Source organism: Zea mays, chromosome 9 (assembly GCF_902167145.1).
Source record: "Zea mays cultivar B73 chromosome 9, Zm-B73-REFERENCE-NAM-5.0, whole genome shotgun sequence".
Taxonomy (NCBI): domain Eukaryota; kingdom Viridiplantae; phylum Streptophyta; class Magnoliopsida; order Poales; family Poaceae; genus Zea; species Zea mays.
Window position 1 is genome coordinate 13756623 of NC_050104.1, and position 18205 is coordinate 13774827.

The 18205-nt window shown below is 51.8% G+C and overlaps 1 long non-coding RNA gene across 1 annotated transcript; it reads right to left on the reverse strand.

Moving 5' to 3' along the window:
- Positions 1-1204: 1204 nt before the first annotated feature.
- LOC118473271 (uncharacterized) lies at positions 1205-11845 on the reverse strand. Its single transcript, XR_004852550.1, has 3 exons — positions 10575-11845; positions 3333-9654; positions 1205-2413 (listed from the first exon to the last, which is right to left on the reverse strand). It is a non-coding gene; the product is annotated as an uncharacterized lncRNA (long non-coding RNA).
- Between the last annotated feature and the right edge of the window lie 6360 nt (positions 11846-18205).

Below are 18205 nucleotides of genomic sequence, written 5' to 3' on the forward strand. Positions count from 1 at the left end.
AGGATCCATGTGTACAATGGGGGTGTAGCAGGGTGCTACGTGTCTAGCGGGGGAGAGCTAGCGCCCTAAGTACATGTCGATGTGGTAGCCGGAGAGATCTTGGCACCCAGCTGGTGTGATGTCGTGGCCGTCGGAGGAGCGACGGAGCCTGACGGAGGGACAGCTGTCGGAGCGGTTGAGTCCTTGCTGACGTCCTCCTGCTTCCGTAAGAGAGCTGGAAGCCGCCATCGTCACAGAGCTTGCAGGGCGCCATCATTACCTATCTGGCAGAGCTAGCCAGATGGGACGTCAGTCTTGTTCTCTGCGGCCCGAGTCAGCTCGGGATAGGGTGATGATGGCGCTCCCTGTTGACGTGGCTGGCCTGCGCCCTAGGTTGGGCGACGTGGAGGCTCCTCCAAAGCCGAGGTCGAGTCTGTCTTCCCTGGCCGAGGCCGAGTCCGAGCCCCTGGGTCGGGCGAGGCGGAGGTCGTTCGGCAGAGGCCTGGGCGGAGTCCGAGCCCTGGGGTCGGGCGAAGCGGAGTTCGTCGTCTTCTGGGGCTGAGCCCGAGTCCGAGCCCTGGGTCGGGCGGAGCGGAGTTCGCCGTCTTCCGAGACTTAGCCCGAGTCCGAGCCCTGGGTCGGGCAGAGCGGAGTTCGCCGTCTTCCGGGACTTAGCCCGAGTCCGAGCCCTGGGTCGGGCGGAGCGGAGTTCGCCGTCTTCCGGGACTTAGCCCGAGTCCGAGCCCTGGGTCGGGCGGAGCGGAGTTCGCCGTCTTCCGGGACTTAGCCCGAGTCCGAGCCCTGGGTCGGGCGGAGCGGAGTTCGCCGTCTTCCGGGACTTAGCCCGAGTTTGAGCCCTGGGTCGGGCGGAGCAGAGTTCGCCATCTTCCGGGACTTAGCCCGAGTCCGAGCCCTGGGTCGGGCGGAGCGGAGTTCGCCGTCTTCCGGGACTTAGCCCGAGTCCGAGCCCTCGGTCGGGCGGAGCGCAGCTTCCTAGGGTGCCTTTGGCAGGACCTGACAGCCTGTCAGTCTCACTCTGCCAAGTAGCACTGTAGTCGGAGTGGCGCAGGCGGTGCTGTCCTTTTGTCAGGCCGGTTAGTGGAGCGGCGAAGTGACGGCGGTCACTTCGGCTCTGCCGGGGGGCGCGTGTAACACCCGGTTTTAAAGGACAAAGCCGGGTGCATCTCATACATGCGCCAAGAAGAGAACATATATAATAACAGAGTGTATAGAGATAAATGTCACATAACATCAGAGTAATTATTACATAGCGGAAGACTTATTACAAAATAAAGGAATAACCATAAAACGAACTAAGGATCGTCGGCGCCAATGTCGACTGAGAAACGCCACCTAGATCAAGTCGAATGCCTCAGTGTTAGGCGGCTCCTCTTCGACCACCTGTTCTTCTCCTGTGGGGGGGTGTGTGAGACAGCAAGAGTGAGCTCACATACGTTCATAGCTCAACAAGTCGTGGGGAATAAGGTGGCATGAACTCACCAAAGGTGGGAGTTCATGTAGTGTAAGGTTGATCAATGAAATAAAGACTGAGGCTGAGCATTGCTTTTATAAGTTGGTCAAAATTTTATTAGCAATTACTAAGTGTAAGTAAATACCAAACCTTAATAATAATAAAGAACAGTAATAGTAAAATAATCCCAAATGCGATGCAAATGTCAAATTAAATTTAAGTTCCATAATTAATCATGTGAGGGTCCGAGCCGCTCATGACCGTGAGCACGGCTAGTATACTAGTTTTACACTCTGCAGAGGTCGCACATCTTTACCCACAAGTCATGTTACCCATCTGCCAAGAGATGGCCAATCCCTTACACCTCTACCGAGGAGGCGAGGCAGGGTAACACTACGAGGCCTTTACAAAGTTCTACTAGCTTCAGAAATCCCGCTACAGTTTATAGGAAGCTCCAGTGCAGGGTTCTTGCCTGACCGCCATCGCAGCAAAATCAACCCAAGGACCTCCCTACACTGACCACTCCCCTACTGCCCTTGCCCCTTTCGGGTAAGGAAGATATCCACTAGCTTTCCTAGTTAATCAGCCAAGGGCGTCCCATTATACCCTTGTGGTAGCACTGTTTTCCCGGGTGGTCGCTCCATGTTCCCATTAACATAATGATCTTAACATGCATAGTAATAATAAACAGATAATAAAGATGTAGTTATGAATAAAGTATCTTCATACCCAAATCCACATAAAGCAATAGCAGGTACTACCCAAAGAAATATTTCAGTGGTAAACAAGGTATAAAGATAGCCAAAACTAGGGTAACCTATTAGGTCCCATCAAAATTAACCTATGCAGATCATTATAATTAACAAGAACATGGCTGGGAAAAGTAAGTGATCAAGGGCACAACTTGCCTGGCACTTGAGATCCAGTTACCAGGGTGAACTTCAGGTGACTTGAAACCTCGCGCTAGTCGTAGCAATACAAACAAAATGGTATAGATAAAATTAACATCACACCAAACATAAGAATATACTACATAATAATAATCTACGCGCTTGTACGAGACTAACGCGACTTGAACGGATCAAATCGGAGTTAAAACGAAGGAGATACGAATTTCCTAAGGTTTTATGTATTTGATACAAGGTTAATTAAGAAATAAATTTTAATACCATTTTCATGTTAAAATAGAGACACAGGGCGATAAACAACATTATTACAAAATTATAGAAACTGAAATGGATTAATTTGGACTACATATGAATTTTGTATGAATTAAACCAATTCTAGCATTTATTTCTACATTAAAAATCCAATTCTATATTTGTTTTCTGATTTTTCTGGCTCTCTGAACTGGGCACACTAATACAGAGAAGTTCAGGGGTCCCGGTGTAAATTTTTCCCAGACACAGCTTAACCCACTGATGGATGGCGAGCTGAATATGAAGCACCCCGAGGACTCTTATGCAAGATGCGCTGGCTGAAGGGGTACGGTGCAGATCTAGCCGTCCGATTAGAAATGGAGGGCTCAGATTAGATCTAGGTTTCGCATGAACCGGTATGAAGCAGCTACCACCAGATCAGGAATCAACGGCCGCAAATCGACCACGCTACCAGATACTGCCTGCCATCAGATCGATAACATACAGCACTGATTTAATCTCGCGAATGGATACACTCTCTTCTAATCGCACCCGTCCGAATTGGATCGGACGGTAACCATACCTTCTCCTTTCACTAGCCAGCCCGAGGCGGCGCCAGGAGCTCTCCACGGCGGAGACTCACCGGCGCACCGCCAAATTCGCCTGTTCTGGCGACATCGTTCTCACCGTGGTGCGAAAAAAATGAAATTGAAGCAAGTTCAATTACAAAGGGGGTGCCTCACCGGAGGGTTAAGCGATGGCCGAGCGGGTTCACGACGGAGGGTAACTTGGCGTAGTTTCACACCTCCGGCGAACAATCTCCACTACTCCCACGGCGCCCCGCGTGCGCGAGTCCCTTCACCAGCACCCATCTCGGCCACCCTCCCAGTCACCAAGGTCCCGCTCGATGTGGCCGGCCACGCCTTCGCGGCGGCGCTTTCCCCCTACTCTCTGTTTAGCGGTGGCGAGTCCATGGACACGGAGCTCTCGGGGACTGGTTCAAAGGAAGGTAGGGGCACGGTCACAAGCGATTAGAGGCTTATAGCGGAGGAAGGACGGGCTTGCGGGGTTGGCCGCAACGGCCACAACGAGCTCCAAGGCGGCAACTGAGGCATGCAACCGGATGCCCGAGGATACGGTTGACCCCCAACAACCGCAACGACGGGACCGCAGGGAAATCGTGGCTCATGCGGACGCCAAAGTGCGGCACCGAGTCCCTTACCGAGACAGCGGGAGAAGAAGAGGGAGATGATAGACTCGACCGGTGGGTCCCATCCCGAAGCCTTCCTGCGCGCGGCGAGTGGCACCAGGTAGCGACTAAGACGGACGATCTGCGCGCCTACTTGACCGGATAAGAAGGGAGGTAGAGGATCTGACTAGTGGATCCCAGTAGCCAGCTGGGTGCTTCCTCAACAGACCATGCCGAATCCCGCGGGCGTGCGCGGCGGAGTCCAGTCCTTGCGGCATGGTGAAGGAGACGCACCTGACTGCGATACCCCACCAGCCGGTGAGAGTGATACGAGCATGCGCGTCAGAAGAGCCTGACCAGTGGGCCATCGGCCAAAGATCGTGTGTACGTGAGGGAGCTGGGCTACACCGTATTTGGCGTATGAGTCTGGTACAGCCGTGAACTAGAAGATTTTGGTGAATTCAGACCCATACGCAGCGACCAAGACCCATACGCAGCACGTTCGTGAGGACTTCTGGTGGCTTGCATGCTGAGCTCATCATGATGAAAGGGGTGACACAAGCTCCGGCAATGAGAATAAAGAATTGGTAAAAAAAACTACATGTGATGGCACTCGATCATGGAGTGGGCTGCACGAAGGGCTGGGCCGCCAACTGCATTATGGTAAGCTTCTCTTGTTTTTTTATTTTGTTTTTTCTTTCTTTTTCTAATATTTATTTATTTATATTTTTTTCAACTCAAACTCAATTTCAAGTATAAGTTTTACGACTGTAAGATTATATGCACAAGCAATAAAACTTCAGCATGATGCATAGCTTATTGGTGTGCTTTTATCTAATTTGTTTTTACTTTAAACATGACTATTCTTATGATATAATGAGTAGATAGCCAAACAAGTAACGAGATCAACTCCTTTCTTATGTTCTACAATTTGGGTATTACAAATCCTACCCCCCTTAAAACAAATCTCGTCCTCGAGATTTAGGAAGAACTAGGGAAAAGATGGGGAAAATCTATGTGAAGCTCTTTTTCTCTCTCTCAAGTTGCTTCATCTTCGCCATGATGGCTCCATTGCACTTTACCCATATTTATCACCTTATTTCTTGTAACTCTAGCCAAAGTATGAAGAATCTCGATCGGATACTCCGTGTAAGTCAAATCACCCTGAACACTGAGCTCTTCCATTGGTAACTGTTCCTTAGGGACACGGAGACACTTGTTAAGTTGAGACCCATGAAATACATTATGCACATCAGATAGATTATCAAGTAGCTCGAGTTGATAGGCCATCTCTCCAACTCTCCTAAAAACTCTGAATGATCCAATAAAGCGAGGGGACAATTTGCCCTTAACATTGAATCTCCTCATTCCACAAAGTGGTGACACCTTGAGGTACACATGATCTCCTTCCTCAACTCCAGTGGTTTTCTTCTACTACCAGCGTAGATCTTTTGCCTGGTTTGAGCTACCCTCAAGTTCTCCCTGATTATACAGACTTGTTCTTCTGCCTCTTGAATAAGTTCAGGTCCAAAGAACTGTCTTCCTCTAGTCTGATCCAATATAGAGGTGTCCTGCATTTCCTGTCATACAGAGTCTCGAACGGTGACATCTTCAGACTGGCCTGTTAACTATTATTATATGAGAACTCAGCATAAGGTAGACTCTTGTCCCAACTACTACCATGTTGAAGGGCACAAGCGCTCAACATGTCTTCTAATACTTGATTAGTCCTTTCAGTCTGTACATTAGTCTGAGGATGGTAGGCCGAACTAAAATTCAACTTCGTATCCATATTCTCATGAAAACTTTTCCAAAATCTGGAGGTAAACTGTGATCCTCTATCTGAAATGATCTTCTTTGGTACACCGTGCAGAGACACAATCCGAGCCATATATAATTCTACCAATTGAGATACCTTATAAGTAGTCTTGACCGGAATGAAACGAGCCACTTTGGTCAGTCTATCCACAATCACCCATATCGAATCATATCCTTTCGGGGTGCGAGGCAATCCAGTAATAAAATCCATACCAATCTCTTTCCACTTCCACTCGGAATCTTAAGTGGGTGCAGTAATCCAGCTGGCCTCTGGTGTTTAGCCCTAACTCTTTGACACACATCGCACATAGCCACATGTGCAGCCACATCTCTCTTCTATCCATACCACCAGTGCTTCTGCTTCAAATCCTGATACATCTTGATACTCCTAGGATAAATAGAATAATTCGAGTCATGGGCCTCCTTTAAAATAGTCTCACGAAGGCTTTCAATCTCCGGAACACATATCCGATTCGTGAACCATATTGTGCCTTGCTCATCGTCCGTGAATTCTGGACCTCGTCCTTTAGTAATTAGATGCTTGATCTCTTGTATCCTAGCATCGCCAGTTTGTCCTTTGCGGATTTCTTGCTCCAAGGTAGGTTCCACATCATTAATAACTCCTTTAGTGTGAGCAACTATCCCCAGGTTAAGTCTCCTGAAATCCTCAATAATCTCATCAAGTAGCTGGGCAACAACAGCTGAATGAACATGCTCCTTTCGACTCAAGGCATCTGCAACCAAATTTGCCTTGCTTGGGCGATAGTGAATCTCCAAATCACAATCCTTAATAAGCTCCAACCAACGGCGTTGCCTAAGGTTGAGATCCTTCTGAGTGAATATATACTTCAAACTCTTATGATCCGTGTATACTTGACACTCGGTTCCAATTATAATGTCTCCAAATCTTAAGCGCATGCACAACAGCAGCCAATTCCAAGTCATGAGTGGGGTAGTTTAACTCTTGTTTCTGCAACTGACGAGATGCATAGGCAATCACATGTCCTTCTTGCATGAGCACACATCCAAGTCCTTGGCCACATGCATCACAGTAAGTGTCAAATCCCTTCTGCAGATCTGGCATAATCAATACTGGTGGTGACATCAATCTCTTCTTTAATTGATCAAAGCTATCTTGGCACTTCTCATCACACTTAAATTCTCTTCCCTTCTCCAGAAGCGAGGTCATAGGCTTAAGAATCTTAGAAAATCCTTCAATAAATCTTCGATAGTATCCTACAAGTCCCAAGAAACTCCGAATCTCCGTAACTGTAGTGGGCACTCTCCACTCCATAATCTCCTTCACTTTAGCAGGATCCACTGCTATTCCTCCATTAGAAATAATATGTCCAAGGAATGGCACCTTGTCAATCCAAAACTCGCACTTGCTGAACTTTGCATAGAGTTGATTATCTCGCAGCTTTTGTAGCACCAACCTCAGGTGTTGTTCATGATCACTTTCACTCTTAGAATAGATAAGGATATCATCGATGAACACCACGACGAATCTGTCCAAATACTCCATAAGCACCCTATTCATCAAGTTCATGAAATAAGCTGGTGCATTGGTTAATCCAAATGACATAACAGTAAACTCATATAATCCATATCGAGTCGAGAAATCCGTCTTGGGGATATCTGATGGCCTAATCTTCATTTAATGGTAACCCGATCGGAGATCAATCTTTGAGAATACCTTTGCACCTCTCATTTGATCGAATAAATCCTCAATACGGGGTAACAGATACTTGTTCTTCACAGTAACATCATTAAGTGATCTATAATCCACACACATCCGTTGTGATCCATCCTTCTTCTGTACAAACAGAACTGGTGCTCCCCAAGGTGAGGAACTCGGACGAATGTACCCAGTCTCTTGTAATTCCGTTAACTGCTTCTTCAGTCCCTTTAACTCTTCTACAGACATCCTGTATGGGCGTTTGAAAGTAGGGGCAGTTCCAGGTAAGAGATCAATAACAAACTCAACTTCTCTATATGGTGGCATCCCTGGTAACTCTTCTGGGAAGATATCCGAAAAAATCTCTAACCACACAGATGTTGACTCCAACAAACTTCCCATCTACTAAGAATGCCGCTAGTCTGGTGGCGGTAGTTACTGCAATTCAACCTTCAAATCTTTGTCCTTTGGAACTGGTGAGTTCAATGGTTCCTTTAGCACAGTGTATAAACTACCTTTGCCTTTCTTAACCATGACATAACAAGGATCACGTCTATAGTGTTCTCTTCTAACACTATAGGGGTAGCCCATCTGGGTTAGAAACACAGGGTAAGAAAGGAAGATTTGTAGACAAGGCGAGTAATTACGAGGAATGTTACTGCGGGGGATTTATTAGCTAAGTAGATTAGCGTGTCACATACTAACGCTAATACATTACCTTATGGTGGTACATGCTAAGATGTCCGTCTATACTATTTCAATCAATCAAAGAAGCAAATCATGCATTGATCATCAGAACAATCAACCAACATTTTTAAATAGAGAAAATTGTTTTGTTTTAGGTTCCCTATCTCTTAAAAAGATCATAGTTGTTGGATTCCAAGGTGTGAAATCCATCTTGTCTCGGAGTAGAAGAGATAAGAGTAATCAGAGTGAAACAACAAAAGGTGAGATAGGATCAAGATGAGATAAGTATAGAAAGAATCAGGGTAAGGTAAGTATAGAATGAATCAGAATAAGATAAGTAGGTAAGAGTTTGTCCATTTCTATCTAGGTATCGTCCTACAGTCAACATTTCCTCTGATACCACTTCTGTAACACCCGGTTTTAAAGGACAAAGCCGGGTGCATCTCATACATGCGCCAAGAAGACAACATATATAATAACAGAGTGTATAGAGATAAATGTCACATAACATCAGAGTAATTATTACATAGCGGAAGACTTATTACAAAATAAAGGAATAACCATAAAACGAACTAAGGATCGTCGGCGCCAATGTCGACTGAGAAACGCCACCTAGATCAAGTCGAATGCCTCAGTGTTAGGCGGCTCCTCTTCGACCACCTGTTCTTCTCCTGTTGGGGGGTGTGTGAGACAGCAAGAGTGAGCTCACATACGTTCATAGCTCAACAAGTCGTGGGGAATAAGGTGGCATGAACTCACCAAAGGTGGGAGTTCATGTAGTGTAAGGCTGATCAATGAAATAAAGGCTGAGGCTGAGCATTGCTTTTATAAGTTGGTCAAAATTTTATTAGCAATTACTAAGTGTAAGTAAATACCAAACCTTAATAATAATAAAGAACAGTAATAGTAAAATAATCCCAAATGCGATGCAAATGTCAAATTAAATTTAAGTTCCATAATTAATCATGTGAGGGTCCGAGCCGCTCATGACCGTGAGCACGGCTAGTATACTAGTTTTACACTCTGCAGAGGTTGCGCATCTTTACCCACAAGTCATGTTACCCATCTGCCAAGATATGGCCAATCCCTTACACCTCTACCGAGGAGGCGAGGCAGGGTAACACTACGAGGCCTTTACAAAGTTCCACTAGCTTCAGAAATCCCGCTACAGTTTATAGGAAGCTCCAGTGCAGGGTTCTTGCCTGACCGCCATCGTAGCAAAATCAACCCAAGGACCTCCCTACACTGACCACTCCCCTACTGCCCTTGCCCCTTTCGGGTAAGGAAGACATCCACTAGCTTTCCTAGTTAATCAGCCAAGGGCGTCCCATTATACCCTTGTGGTAGCACTGTTTTCCTGGGTGGTCGCTCCATGTTCCTATTAACATAATGATCTTAACATGCATAGTAATAATAAACAGATAATAAAGATGTAGTTATGAATAAAGTATCTTCATACCCAAATCCACATAAAGCAATAGCAGGTACTACCCAAAGAAATATTTCAGTGGTAAACAAGGTATAAAGATAGCCAAAACTAGGGTAACCTATTAGGTCCCATCAAAATTAACCTATGCAGATCATTATAATTAACAAGAACATGGCTGGGAAAAGTAAGTGATCAAGGGCACAACTTGCCTGACACTTGAGATCCAGTTACCAGGGTGAACTTCAGGTGACTTGAAACCTCGCGCTAGTCGTAGCAATACAAACAAAATGGTATAGATAAAATTAACATCACACCAAACATAAGAATATACTACATAATAATGATCTACGCGCTTGTACGAGACTAACGCGACTTGAACGGATCAAATCGGAGTTAAAACGAAGGAGATACGAATTTCCTAAGGTTTTATGTATTTGATACAAGGTTAATTAAGAAATAAATTTTAATACCATTTTCATGTTAAAATAGAGACACAGGGTGATAAACAACATTATTACAAAATTATAGAAACTGAAATGGATTAATTTGGACTACATATGAATTTTGTATGAATTAAACCAATTCTAGCATTTATTTCTACATTAAAAATCCAATTCTATATTTGTTTTCTGATTTTTCTGGCTCTCTGAACTGGGCGCACTAATACAGAGAAGTTCAGGGGTCCCGGTGTAAATTTTTCCCAGACACAGCTTAACCCACTGATGGATGGCGAGCTGAATATGAAGCACCCCGAGGACTCTTATGCAAGATGCGCTGGCTGAAGGGGTACGGTGCAGATCTAGCCGTCCGATTAGAAATGGAGGGCTCAGATTAGATCTAGGTTTCGCATGAACCGGTATGAAGCAGCTACCACCAGATCAGGAATCAACGGCCGCAAATCGACCACGCTACCAGATACTGCCTGCCATCAGATCGATAACATACAGCACTGATTTAATCTCGCGAATGGATACGCTCTCTTCTAATCGCACCCGTCCGAATTGGATCGGACGGTAACCATACCTTCTCCTTTCACTAGCCAGCCCGAGGCGGCGCCAGGAGCTCTCCACGGCGGAGACTCACCGGCGCACCGCCAAATTCGCCTGTTCTGGCGACATCGTTCTCACCGTGGTGCGAAAAAAAACGAAATTGAAGCAAGTTCAATTACAAAGGGGGTGCCTCACCGGAGGGTTAAGCGATGGCCGAGCGGGTTCACGACGGAGGGTAACTTGGCGTAGTTTCACACCTCCGGCGAACAATCTCCACTACTCCCACGGCGCCCCGCGTGCGCGAGTCCCTTCACCAGCACCCATCTCGGCCACCCTCCCAGTCACCAAGGTCCCGCTCGATGTGGCCGGCCACGCCTTCGCGGCGGCGCTTTCCCCCTACTCTCTGTTTAGCGGTGGCGAGTCCATGGACACGGAGCTCTCGGGGACTGGTTCAAAGGAAGGTAGGGGCACGGTCACAAGCGATTAGAGGCTTATAGCGGAGGAAGGACGGGCTTGCGGGGTTGGCCGCAACGGCCACAACGAGCTCCAAGGCGGCAACTGCGGCATGCAACCGGATGCCCGAGGATACGGTTGACCCCCAACAACCGCAACGACGGGACCGCAGGGAAATCGTGGCTCATGCGGACGCCAAAGTGCGGCACCGAGTCCCTTACCGAGACAGCGGGAGAAGAAGAGGGAGATGATAGACTCGACCGGTGGGTCCCATCCCGAAGCCTTCCTGCGCGCGGCGAGTGGCACCAGGTAGCGACTAAGACGGACGATCTGCGCGCCTGCTTGACCGGATAAGAAGGGAGGTAGAGGATCTGACTAGTGGATCCCAGTAGCCAGCAGGGTGCTTCCTCAACAGACCATGCCGAATCCCGCGGGCGTGCGCGGCGGAGTCCAGTCCTTGCGGCATGGTGAAGGAGACGCACCTGACTGCGATACCCCACCAGCCGGTGAGAGTGATACGAGCATGCGCGTCAGAAGAGCCTGACCAGTGGGCCATCGGCCAAAGATCGTGTGTACGTGAGGGAGCTGGGCTGCACCGTATTTGGCGTATGAGTCTGGTACAGCCGTGAACTAGAAGATTTTGGTGAATTCAGACCCATACGCAGCGACCAAGACCCATACGCAGCACGTTCGTGAGGACTTCTGGTGGCTTGCATGCTGAGCTCATCATGATGAAAGGGGTGACGCAAGCTCCGGCAAGGAGAATAAAGAATTGGTAAAAAAAACTACATGTGATGGCACTCGATCATGGAGTGGGCTGCACGAAGGGCTGGGCCGCCAACTGCATTATGGTAAGCTTCTCTTGTTTTTTTATTTTGTTTTTTTCTTTCTTTTTCTAATATTTATTTATTTATATTTTTTTCAACTCAAACTCAATTTCAAGTATAAGTTTTACGACTGTAAGATTATATGCACAAGCAATAAAACTTCAGCATGATGCATAGCTTATTGGTGTGCTTTTATGTAATTTGTTTTTACTTTAAACATGACTATTCTTATGATATAATGAGTAGATAGCCATACAAGTAACGAGATCAACTCCTTTCTTATGTTCTACAATTTGGGTATTACAGCGCGTGTCAGGATAAAGGTGTCAGGCCGCCTTTGCGTTAAATGCTCCTGCAATTCGGTCGGTCGGTGCGACGATTTAGTCAGGGTTGCTTCTTAGCGAAGGCAAGGCCTCGGGCGAGCCGGAGATGTGTCCGCCGTTGGAGGGGGGCCTCGGGCGAGACGGAAATCCCTCGGGTTCGGCTGCCCTTTCCCGAGGCTAGGCTCGGGCGAGGCATGATCAAGTCACTCGTATGGACTGATCCCTGACTTAATCGCACCCATCAGGCCTTTGCAGCTTTATGCTGATGGGGGTTACCAGCTGAGAATTAGGAGTCTTGAGGGTACCCATAATTATGGTCCCCGACAGTAGCCCCCGAGCCTCGAAGGGAGTGTTAGCACTCGCTTGGAGGCTCTCGTCGCACTTTTTTGCAAGGGGACCAGCCTTTCTTGGTTGCATTTTGTTCCGGTGGGTGCGCGCGAGCGCACCCGCCGGGTGTAGCCCCCGAGGCCTCGGAGGAGTGGTGTTACTCCTTCGAGGTCTTAATGCCTTGCGTAATGCTTCGGCTGGTCTGGTTGTTCCCTCATGCGAACTGGCCGTAGCCCGGGTGTACGATCGGGGCCCAAGTTCTCGGGCTGGTATGTTGACGCTGTCAACGGTTCGGCCGGAGCCGGGTTCGCGAGAGCAGCCCCCGAGCCTCCGCACAGGGCGAGAGGGCGATCAGGGACAGACTCGGCTTTTTTACATACGCCCCTACGTCGCCTTTCCGCAAGGAGGAGGGGGGGAGAGCGCCATGTTACCCTCGATGGGCACCGAACATGGTGTCTCCGGTGAGCTGCAAGCGGGTAATCCGAGTGGACGTCCGTGCCCCGTTCGTTAGGGGTCGGCTAGGGGCCCAGAGGCACGCCCAAAAGTACCTGCGGGTGATCTGCCGGACCCGGTCCCCTGGCGACGGGGTCCGAGGGCTCGATGCCTCCCTCCGATGGGATTCCGTTACAAGATCGCTCCCGCTGGTCTCGGAAATGTCCTAGGGTACCTCGGGAGCGCAGCCCGAGCCTCGGCTATGTATCGAACGTACCCCTGGTCATCCCTCGCTCGGCGTCTGAGGCGACTGTGAACCCTTCGGGGGCCAGCCTTCGAACCCCTGAGCAGTAATGGGCGCGGAGCCCGAGTAGCCTGAGGCGGCCGTGGAACCCTTCGGGGGGCCGGCCTTCGAACCTCTGACCAGTAGTGGGTGTAGGGCCCACGCGATCTGAGGCGGCTGTTGAACCCTTCGGGGGGCCAGCCTTCGAACCTCTGATCAGTAAGGAGGCTCGGAGCCTGGTTCCTTCACGGGGAAGGATCCTTTTCGGGGTATCCCCCTTTCCCGGTCCCTGTTGCAAGAGATAGAGAAAAAGGAGAAAAGGAAAAGGATACGAAATCGAACGACGCGGCGTACCTTTTTTGGCGCGGTTATTACGGCGAAGGTGAAGCGTCGCCCGCTTCTCCTGCCAGAAACGTCGCCTGTCCTGCCGCGGAGTTAATGCGACGGGGCGAGTGGTTGGCGGGGCGGCCGTTGCGCGTGCGCGAGCCGTTCGAGGAACGGATCACGGGCGCGTCGTCTTCACGCCGTGAGAGGGGGCTCTCTTGCTGCCCCCGGATGGGACGTGAGCTTGGCTGACGACGTGACCGCTGCTCCCGCCCGCCTGCCACCGTCATTACTGCCGGCCTACTTTTGGCCGCATTGACCGCCACGTCAGGCTGGCGCTGCTGAGTCGTGCGCTGGGTCGCCTCGAGTCGCGGTATTGGTTCCGCAATCGAGGAGGCGCGGTGGTGGCGTAAGTGGCGGTGCAGTTGCTTGCACGCGGCATCCGGCGCGCCGGTTGCGTGACGCGTGGGCCTGGGTCTCCAGGCCGGGCGCGTTGGGAGTCGGAGAAGCACGTCCACTTGGCGCGGTTGCATGCCGCCTGCATGGCTGCCCGCCCCTTCCGCCCGTTGGTCTGGGCAAAAGTGGGGGGTCGCTTGTAACCGCTGGGCGGTTGTGTGCACCACGCGCGGCGGTTTGGCTTCTTCTTGTTCTGAGCCGGTTTGCATGACATGCGGGACCCAGCCCCCGCGCCGCAGGGGAAGGCCTTGGAGCGTGTTGGAGAAGACTCAACCCGTGACGGTTGGGGATGCGCGTAGGGAGAGTTGCCTTTAAAAAGAGGGCGACCCCTTTCGGAAGGCGACCATGTCTTCTCGCTCCCTTATGCATCGCGTCTCTTCACCTTCCAAGCCCCCGGATGGGGGATACCCGCCGTCTTTTCGCCTCATCGTTGGAGGAACGCAACTCCGTGGGAGTTGGTACCTTTCAACCATCGTTCGGCTTCAAGGATTTTCATCATGCAGCCCGGCTGCACCCCTCCACCGGCGGTCACCCAAGATGGTGACCTCCGGCTTGATGGTGGGGGAAAGCGAGCTGGGCTGCGGCCTCTACCTCTCCCTCAGCCTCAAGGATTTTCATCACCAGGGATGGGGAGGAGAGAGTGCCGAGTTGGGGTCGGCCCCCGCGTGGGCGGCGGCCCGCTCCTTCACTCAGTGATCGGAGGGAAGGGCGGTCGTCGTCCGTGGCGCTGGCAGCTGCAGCGTGCCCGGCTTTCGGACGTGAGTGGCTTCGGAGCCGCTCGCGGCGCCGGCGTCTGCCACGACAGCTGGAAGAGGTTCCTCCGCCGACGAGATAGCCAGGGCCGCCCACGGACCGACCTCTAACTCTACGGCCTTTTGCCCGTCCTTGCCTCACAAGTTTGGGCATGGGCGGGGGCCTCCTAGCAGCAGCGCCCGCCCTGAGGTCAGTGCTGCCGCTGTTCGGCCCCCCGGAGCAGAAGTCGTCGTCGTCGCCGCTGCTGGAGCAGGTGACGGCGCGCCGTTCGTCGGTCTTCTGTTGCTCCGCAGGCCTTCCCACATGGAGTGGGGTTGTTCGTACCTACGGAGGGGGAACCGGAGTTCCGTTTGTAATGGCACTTTGAATGCCAGTGTTTTTGTTCATTGTGGCTGTCGAGGCCTGAACATGTATGTAATTTTGGCACGGAGCCGTGTTTTTTCCTCATTTTCGAGCACTAAGTCTCGCCTGTTGATTATCTGAACTGCTTCACCAAGCATGAGTCGCCCCGTGTCAAGGTGACAAGTGAGGTATCCGTATCCCGGAGGCGTAGGAGTCCCTCGGCTCGATCGACCTTGCTGTCTGAGGCTCCTCTAGCTTAGTTAAAGAGACCCCTTGGCCGCTCTTCGACGAGCCGAGGCCAGGGGTAGCGATATCAGCACGAACAGAGGCGGAGTAGGCTTAAAAATGAAAACCTGGTTGGCCGGAGCCTAGCCGGGTTGTCCGTCAGCGGGACCGACGCCGGAGTTGATCAGCCGAGGCCTCGGATCGGGCTGGCGCCCTTGGAAGATGGTTGGCCGAGGCCCCAGGGGTAACCGGCCGAGCCGCCTGCTCGGGCCGGATTCCCGGAGAAGTCCCTGGACCGCGTCACCATCCGAGGCTGGTTCGGACCTTGCTGAAGGTGTCGTCGATGCCGAGGGTGCTACAGCCCCCTTCCAGCGTGGAGACCCAAGCCTGCAGGATCAGAGTGTCTTGTAGCGTGTGCCTTCTGCGGCCGCCGAGGCCAGAATACACACCCTTGCTGCGTTGTAAAGTTGCGTCTCTTTTCCTCTTGTTTCGAGTATCTGGACTTTTTGTCGGTAACAGGGATGTTTGTGCGAGCGAGAGTTGCTTCTCGCGGAAGGTGATTAGTGAGGTATCCGTATCCTGGAGGCGTGGGAGTCTCTCGGCTCGGTCGGCCTTGCCGCTTACGCGTACTTTCACCCGTCCATGAGGTCCTGTCACCGACTCAGTCGAGAAGGCTCGAAGGATCGCTTCGGCAGAAGAGCTTCCGAACGTAAAGACTTGTTCGGTCCGCGGAATCACTTTATCCGAACGCGAGTTACTTGTCGCAGAAGGTGATGAGTGAGGTATCCGTATCCCGGAGGTGTAGGAGTCCCTCGGCTCGGTCAGCCTTGGCTGCTTACATGTACTCCGTCGTTTTCAGGATCCACTTTTCGAAGTAGTCAAAAAGCACGAAAGATATTCTGGAAAAAGAGATCTTTTTTCGAGGAAAATTTCGACGCAGAGGGGGTTCCCCCCCTTTTAGCCCCCGAGGGAGGGTCGGGCTTTGCCGGGGCGAGGCCGACCCTTCCTTGATGACTAAACTTTGCGTGGGTGCGAGGTATATGAACAACTTGAAAACATCTTAAGGGTAGAAGCGACGTAGCTGTTGGATGTTCCAAGCGTTGCCGTAGACCTCGCCTTGACTGTTGGCCAGCTTGTACGTTCCGGGCTTCAGAACTTTGGCGATGACGAATGGCCCTTCCCAGGGGGGCGTGAGCTTGTGCCTCCCTCGGGCGTCTTGCCGCAGCCGAAGCACCAGGTCAGCCACCTGGAGGTCTCGGGGCCGGACCCCTCGGGCGTGGTAGCGTCGCAGGGACTGCTGGTACCGCGCCGAGTGTAGTAAGGCCTTGTCCCGAGCTTCTTCCAGCTGGTCCAGCGAGTCTTTTCGACTAACTTGGTTGCTTTGACCGTTGTAGGCCCTCGTCCTCGGGGAGCCATATTCCAGGTCAGTGGGCAAGACGGCCTCGGCCCCGTAGACCAGGAAGAACGGCGTGAAACCCGTGGCTCGGCTCGATGTTGTCCTCAGGCTCCAGACCACCGAGGGGAGTTCCTTCATCCATCGCTTGTCGAACTTGTTGAGGTCGTTGTAAATCCGGGGCTTGAGCCCTTGTAGAATCATGCCGTTGGCACGCTCTACTTGCCCATTCGACATGGGATGAGCCACGGCGGCCCAGTTCACCCGGATGTGGTGATCCTCGCAAAAATCCAAGAATTTTCTGCCGGTGAACTGGGTACCGTTGTCGGTGATGATGGAGTTCGGGACCCCGAAGCGATGGATGATGTTGGTGAAGAACGCCACCGCCAGCTCGGACCTGATGCTGTTCAGAGGTCGGACCTCGACCCACTTGGAGAATTTGTCGATGGCGACCAGTAGGTGCGTGTAGCCCCCGGGCGCCTTCTGCAAGGGGCCGACGAGGTCCAGACCCCACACGGCAAAGGGCCAGGTGATGGGTATCGTCTGCAGAGCCTGAGCGGGCAGGTGGGTCTGCTTCGCATAGAATTGGCACCCTTCGCAGGTGCGGACAATTCTAGTGGCGTCAGCCACCGCCGTTGGCCAGTAGAAGCCTTGCCGGAAAGCATTCCCGACTAGGGCTCGAGGCGCTGCATGATGGCCGCAAGCCCCCGAGTGTATCTCTTGCAGGAGTTCCTGACCTTCGGCGATGGAGATGCATCGCTGGAGGACGCCCGAGGGGCTGCGGTGGTAGAGCTCCTTCTCATCGCCCAGCAAGACGAACGACTTGGCGCGTCGCGCTACCCGCCGAGCCTCGGCTTGGTCGAGAGGTAGCTCTCCTTGGCGGAGATATTGCAGGTACGGGGTCTGCCAATTTTGATCAGGCGTGGCCCCGCTCTGCTCCTCCTCGACGTGCAGTGCCTCGCCCTCGGGGGCCGAGGGTACCTCGGGCTGAACCGAGGGCGCCTCGGGCCGAGCTGAAGGTGCCTCGGGCTGAGCTGAGGGTACCTCGGGCTGGACCGAGGGTGCCTCGGGCTTGGGCGTGTCGTCGATCTTGACGGAGGGTTGATGCAGATCCCGAGAGAAGATGTCCGGGGAACCGTCGTTCGCCCCGAGGCTATTTTTGCCAGCTCGTCCACAGTCTCGTTGTAGCGCTGAGCGATGTGGTTAAGCTCGAGCCCGTAGAACTTGTCTTCCAGGCGCCGAACCTCATCGCAGTAGGCCTCCATCTTCGGGTCGCGGCAGTGGGAGTTCTTCATGACTTGGTCGATGACGAGCTGCGAGTCACCGCGGGCGTCGAGGCGTCTGACCCCTAGCTCGATGGCGATCCGCAACCCGTTGACCAGAGCCTCGTACTCGGCCATATTGTTGGACACCGGGAAATGGAGGCGTAGCACATAGCGTAGATGTTTCCCGAGGGGCGAGATGAAGAGTAGGCCCGTGCCGGCTCCCGTCTTCATCAGCGACCCGTCGAAAAACATGGTCCAGAGCTCCGGTTGGATCGGAGCCGTCGGTAGCTGGGTGTCGACCCATTCAGCCACGAAGTCCGCCAAGACCTGGGACTTGATGGCCTTCCGAGGGGCGAACGAGATTGTCTCGCCCATGATTTCCACCGCCCACTTTGCAATCCTGCCCGAGGCCTCTCGGCACTG